This window comes from Fukomys damarensis, unplaced genomic scaffold (assembly GCF_012274545.1).
Source record: "Fukomys damarensis isolate Sample0158 unplaced genomic scaffold, DMR_v1.0_HiC HiC_scaffold_23, whole genome shotgun sequence".
Lineage (NCBI taxonomy): Eukaryota > Metazoa > Chordata > Mammalia > Rodentia > Bathyergidae > Fukomys > Fukomys damarensis.
Genome location: NW_022900935.1, coordinates 9,418,826 through 9,425,534, shown reverse-complemented (window position 1 = coordinate 9,425,534; position 6,709 = coordinate 9,418,826).

The following is a 6,709-nucleotide window of genomic DNA, read 5'->3' as shown; positions in this document are numbered from 1 at the left end:
AATTTTGTGTCCTTTTAATATGTCTGGGCAAGCTAAGCTAGAAGTGAATTTTGCTGGCCCAGGAGAGTTAATCACAGTAAGTAGCTGCCTTAGGGGCCCCTGGACTGGGTCACTGTTATGTCACCAGTAAATCTCATTACTCTCAAAAGTCAAGTTCTGTAGAAGGGTAGAATGGTGGTTTCTGTTCCCCTCCCCCTTCTGCCTCCTCCTCCTCCTCCTCCTCTTCCTCCTTTGTCTTCTTCACATGAACACCTGATCCTGGGATGGGTTAAGATGCAGGAGCCCTTAAATCTGTCCTCAGGCGTGCTTTGCTATACACAGCAGATAGGGTCCCTCTGCTCAGGGTGAACTTGCCACCTGTCAATGGACACTGTGTGTGTGTGTGTGTGTGTGTGTGTGTGTGTGCACGTGCACAGTGTATTTTAAAAGTGTGCTGAGTAGTTCAGGTGAGTCTGGGCTCTGGGGGACAGTGGCTGGCAAGCTGGTGAGAGGTGTGGTTGGCTTGTTCTTTAGAGGGTCAGGAGAGCGCCCTGGTGCACTGGGTGCTCCCAGGAAGATTGTTCCTCTCTGCCTTGTCACCCCTGGTGGGGTCGGGGGGCTCAGAACCATGCAGGTTCCTGACAGGACCCTCCTCTCTCACTTTCCCAACATTCACAGCCTCGCCATTGTTGCTGAGCTGGGACTAGATCAACCCTATTGTGCCCTTCATCCCTAATGACTTCAGTGACTTCAAGAGGCCAGAGCTCCCCAGCCTCTGGTCCCTAACATCTTGCTGAGGAGTGAGGCAGCCGCAGATATTCACTATTCACCGTCTGTCTCCTCCTGTTAACATTTAGGCTAAATAAAGGCAGGGACCCCGTAGGCTCAACGCCTTATTTTACAGTTGCTCTCCACAAATTCGTAAGCTCTGTGAGTGTAGGTAATATAGAAGCTAAGTTAGGTAGAAATATTACTGGCAGTAGGACAGGGCTAGGCCCTCGGGGTCAGTACAGAGGATGAGAACACACTGTGGATGGAGGCCCATCTGTTGGAGGCCAGGGCTCAAGATAAAGATGGAATGACCGGGCCCACAAACCTCCCCAGGGTATAAAATAATTGGTATCACCTGTCCAATAAAGTCTGAATAGACATCAGTCACCGGGTGGATGATCAAGATCCCCTGATCCGTCCTGTCCTAAAGAAGGACTTTGTTCTTTCCTTGTACACTTGTTATGTGACTGCTTCCCCATTGGATCAATATTACCTAAGTGGCTATACTTGTAATCTTACCGGTCGATCATAGTTTTGGCCCATGTTGTTTCCCACCTCATGATTGCCTCAGGATTGTACTCTGTAAAACTTCCTTTGAGGTGTGGGCTCGGCAACCTACTTTTGGGACCCCTCCCTGTCTCTCAGGAGCTATCTCTCTCGATAAACTTTTCTTATTCTTAACCTCTGCTGTTCCTTAGAATTCATCTTTGATTTTGGGGACCATGAACTTGGCGTATCTGACATCTAGTAGGTTAGGAGTTATATTATTTCCCCTATATCACTGGCATCTTGGTCTCTTTCAACTTCTCTTCTCTCAGGACCTAGAGCAAGGCCTGGCTCAGAGTCACTCCTCAGTGAATACGCATTGAATGAACTAGAGTGCTTTCCAAAGAGAGAAAAGGTGGCATCAGAGTAAGATGGATCTTCTGTCCCCATTGGGCTGTGGGGGGCTTTATGGAGATAAACACATTTCTGCGTAGCTGCGGGGCTAACTTCCTCTCCTCTTTTATGGAGTACAGTTCAAACGTCCCCTTCAGAGGGTGGCCCACCTTGATTTCTCTGTTTGAAAGTGGGACCCATTGCCATGCTCCTGACCCTCTTTACCCTGCTCAGAAAAGTCTAATCCCTTATCATCTAGCATACTGTATCTCTATGTTACTGTGCCAGTTACAAGGTACAGTCTTTTAGCTCGCACCCGCCCACCTGTACCCTTCTTCACTGGGTCTGAGACTCTGCACACCGTATTTCCAATTTGCCAGCTGGCTCCATGTTCAATTTTGCCAGAGGGCAATGCCAGAAAGAAGCCGCAAGAAGGGAGGAGTGTATGAGCTAGGGTTCTCCAGAGGAACAGAAACCACTAGAATGCGTATTGATTTCCACAGAGAGTTTGTTTTGAGGAATTGCTGCGAGTGGTGGTGCACACCTGTAATGCCAGGACATGGGAGGCTGAGATAGGAGTATCGCCATAAGTTCGAGGCCAGCCTGGGCTATGTAGTGAGTTCAAGGCCAGCCTGAACTACATAGCAAGACCCTGTCTCCAAAAACAAAACCAGGGCTGGGGATTTAGCTCAGTGGCACAGTGCTTGCCGTGAAAGCACAAGGTCCTGAGTTTGATCCCTGGTACCAAAACCAAGCAAACAAAACAAAACCAGAAACCAAACAAAAAAAGAAAAAAAGAATTGACTCATGCTAGTCTAGACAGGTAAGTTATGTGGAAATATTACAGGCAGTCAGACAGGGCTGGACCCCTTGAAGAAGTCAGTATAGAAGATAAGAATGCATTACAACTATGGCTGGAGGCACACTGGCTGAAGGCCAGGCCTCACGATAAAGATGGAATGCCGACCTACCTCCCCAAGCGATAAGCAAGGCACTGTGATTAGTATGACCTGATCCAATAATTTCTAGATAGGCATCAGTCGCCTGGGTGGATGACTAGGAGCCCTTGATTCATCTTTTCTAAAAAAAGGTCCTTGTTATTCCCATGGACACCTGCTACGTGACCTGTTTCCCCATCGGATCAATATTACCTAAGCGGCTGTTCTTGTCATATTATTGCTTGATCACACTTGTGTCCGCATTGGACCCACCTCGTGATTTTGCTCTATAAATCTTCCTCTGCAAAGCGGACTCGTTGGCAGCCCGCGTGGGTCCCCCTACTGCATCTCTCAGGAGCTATAGCTTCCCCCCCACAATAAATATTTCCTGCTCTTAAAAATAAGTATGTCCTGCTCTTAACCTCTGTTGTTCCTCAAAATTTATTCTTTGGCTTTGGGAACAGCCTCTCCCTTTTCTGTTGCTGCTGAGATGGGGCAGTGGTAACTGTTTCCTACCGTTGCTGCCTCCACAATAACTTAGCACACTCCCCCTTTTTTTTTGCTCTGTTGAGACAGGGTCTCGCTATGGAGCCCAGGCTGGCCTTGCACTCGCAGTGATCCTCAGCCTCCCAAGAGCTGGGATTAGAGGCGTGCACCACCATACTCTGCCCTCCCATTTTTTTTTTTTTCCTTGCCTGGGATCAAAACCGAGGCCTCCTGCCAAGCTCTAGCGCTGAGCTACATCCCTAACCCTAACATTCTCATTTTACCCTGGCAGTTCTCTAATGAACCACTTTCATCTGGTTAATGATTATTTGTATTAAATTCTCCGTTCCGACCTCTAGTGTGGTGTCTGTCTCCTGATAAAACTGTATATTGTTCATTGTCTGTCCCCAACCTCACATCCAGTATTGTCAGCTCCTCAGGAGCCAGAATTTTGTTTGTTTGGGTCATTATTCTGAGCACCTAATCTGGTGCTTGACTCTGTAATTGCTCAGTAAATATTTGTGGGATGAGTAAATGGCTGGATGGGTGAGTGGATGATTGTTGGCATGTGATTTCACTTGGAACATTTGAATTTGAGTTTTAGGTTTTTGTTGGTTCTGAGCTACGGTGTTTTGTTGTTGTTGTTGTTTGTTTGTTTCTTCTTCTTTTTTTGGGGGGGGTTTGAGACAGGGTCTCACTATGTAGTTCAGACTGCTCTGGAACTCATTGTGTAGCCCACGCTGGTCTCAAACTCATGGCAATCCTCCTGCCTCAGCCTCCAGAGAGCTGGGAGTACAGGTATGCATCGTGATACCTGGCTCTGAGGAAGATTAACTGCAAAGTAAGGTTTAAGATAAATTAGAATTGAATATATGGACAGTATATGATAGAGGTGGAACCCAGAACCTGGGCGATTTAAAATTCATCTAGGGAAGTGACAAGGAGCTTCCTAAAGTGGGAGACAGAAATGCAAGGGAAAGCTGCTGGCAATGGGGACACAGTCGACCCCCTTGGGTGTACGTGTGCTACTTTGAATTCAACCAACCTATGATTGAAAATGTTAAAAAAACAAACCAAGAAAACAATGGCATTTCTCTCTACTGACCATCTTCAGATATGATTTTCTTGTCATCATTAAAAGCTATTACTCTGCATTTCTGTTGTGAATAGTACAACTAGTTATGCAGCGTTTATATTGTAATAGTAAGAAAAAGTAGTCTAGAGATGATTTAAAATATACACCAGACATCTGTAGTTTATACAGATTGGGTCTCACTGGTGCTCAAAGTTTTTGGATTTGGAAGCATTTCAGATTTGAGACTTTTGGATTAGGGATGCTCAACCAGTGCAGTTTGTGCAAACATTCCAAAATCTGAAAAAATTCTGAAATCTGAAACGCTTCTGGTCCAAGCATTTTGGATACGGGGTGCTCAGTCTGGACAAAAATACTTTGCTGTTTTATGTCAGGGTCTTGAGTGTGCATGGATTTGGGTATCCGCGGGGGATCCTGGATCCTGTCCCCCAAGGACACCAAGGAACAGTGGACTGTATTTCGGTCATGTGGGTGGTTAGGGCAACCAAGATATTTAACAATTTATCTCTGGGGAAAACTCAGCCTGAACCAACCTGACTGTGTCAATTGGAGCTTTACACCGAGGGCAAAGATGATCTGGTTGAAGCCCTTGAGTTCCAGAAACAAAAACAGAACAATTTCTCCCGAAAGAAGCAGGTGGACCACATGTGGTCGTGGAGTCACTGGTCCAACAAGAGAACTTACGAGTTGGTTTTCCATCCGATGGGAGAGCACGTGAGTAAATTGGGATCCAAATACTGGAAGCCTGGCCCTTCCTTCACTCTCATTTCTTCCAGGCTGCCATGAGGCCAGCGGGTCCCTTCACCACACACTCCCACCGCACAGTCCTACCTGTCCTCAGGCCCAAATGCAAGTGGGTCTGGGTGTGGTGGCCCTGCCCAGCTATAATCCCCACACTGGAAAGGCTGAGGAGCAGGATTCCTGTGACTCAAGGTCAGCCTGAACTACATAGGGAGACCCTGTCTCAAAACAAAAATAAAGCCAGTCGTGGTGACGCACGCCTGTGATCCCAGCACTTGGGAGGCTGAGGCAGGAGGATCGCTGTGAGTTTGAGACTACATAGTGAGTTCCAGGTCAGTCTCAACTACATAGTGAGACCCTGTCTTAAAAACAAAACAAAACAAAACAAAAACAAAACAAAAAAAAAAAAAAGAAAAAAAAAACTCACCACCAACAAAATAAACCTTCCTTCCTCATAAATTTCCTTCCTCATAAATTATCTCAGGTATTTTGTAACAGCAATAGAAGGCTGACTAACACAACCACCACAGAACCTCGCCCTCATGACTTCATCTAATTACCTCTCAAAGGCCCCACCTCCAAATGCTCTGAACAGTGAATGTGAGGATTAAATTTCCAGTGCGTGACTTTTTGGGTTATGAATTCAAACCATAACATGGATTCTACTTGTTCTCTAAAGGTGGGACAACTAATTGTGCTTTATTCATCTAGCTTTTGTCTAATAATGTAGTTTCTGGGCCTCAAAACAGCCTCAGGGTTAAGAATACCAGGCCCAGGAGAGGGTACTGGGTTCACATGTGTTCGTTTATTTAGACCTAATAACCTCTCCAGGAAGTGATTTAATCTGCCAAGCATTGCTAAGGAACAGGCCTGCCTAAACCTATAGATGTTCCCATTATCATTGTTTAAGGACAGGTTGTAGCTGTGGGACGAGTAACCTGAAACCACTGAAACTGAGTCAAAATACAACCCAAGGCTGTCAGGCCTCAGCAGGAGTTTGTCAGTCAGAAGGCCGACCCGACCTCCCATAACCTGCTCATAAACTCCTCGGGGACAATGGTAAATCACTGCCTCTCTGGCCCCGGGCCCTGTCTCCCTATACTGTACCAGGCACATAGTTGGCACCTGTGTCAGTCTCTGCTTCTTTTGTCTTCGCCTCTCCATTCCCCAACCGGGATTTCCTGAGATTTGCATACTATACTTCCAAGAAGTGCAGGATGAGGGTGTAGCTTGGCAAAATGTAAACAACTTCTTGTCACCCTGTGCACAAAAGGCAGCGTGACATGCCAGTGGGTAGGGCTCATGATCTGGCCCAAAATTTTCGATCAGGAGGCTGATCCGCAGCAGCAGAACTGTTCATAGGGCCAGGGATTTAGCTCAGTGGCGCCACCGCCTGCCTTGCAAAAGCGCAAGGTTCGAAATTCATCCCTCGTACCCCACCCCCAAAATTGTTCAGGATCTGTCTTCACCCCTGTTGAGTACACATCCAGGTCACATCATCTCATATGACATTAATTTGATTAATAGTAAAACACAATGTAATTCAAAATAGCCAGAAGAGAAATTTTGAATGTTCTCATTACAAAGAACAGATCAATATTTGAGATGATTGATAACCTATATGGACCAAAATATCACACTGTGCCCATACAGGAGAATAGTCATCACCTATCAGTTAAGAAAAAGTAAAACACAGGCCAGGGATTTAGCTCAGTGGTTCCACTGCCTACCTTGCAAGCATAAGGACCTGAATTTGATCCTCAGTACCAAAAAAAAAAAAAAAAAAAAAAAAAAAAAAAAAAAAAAAAAAACACAAGAAAAT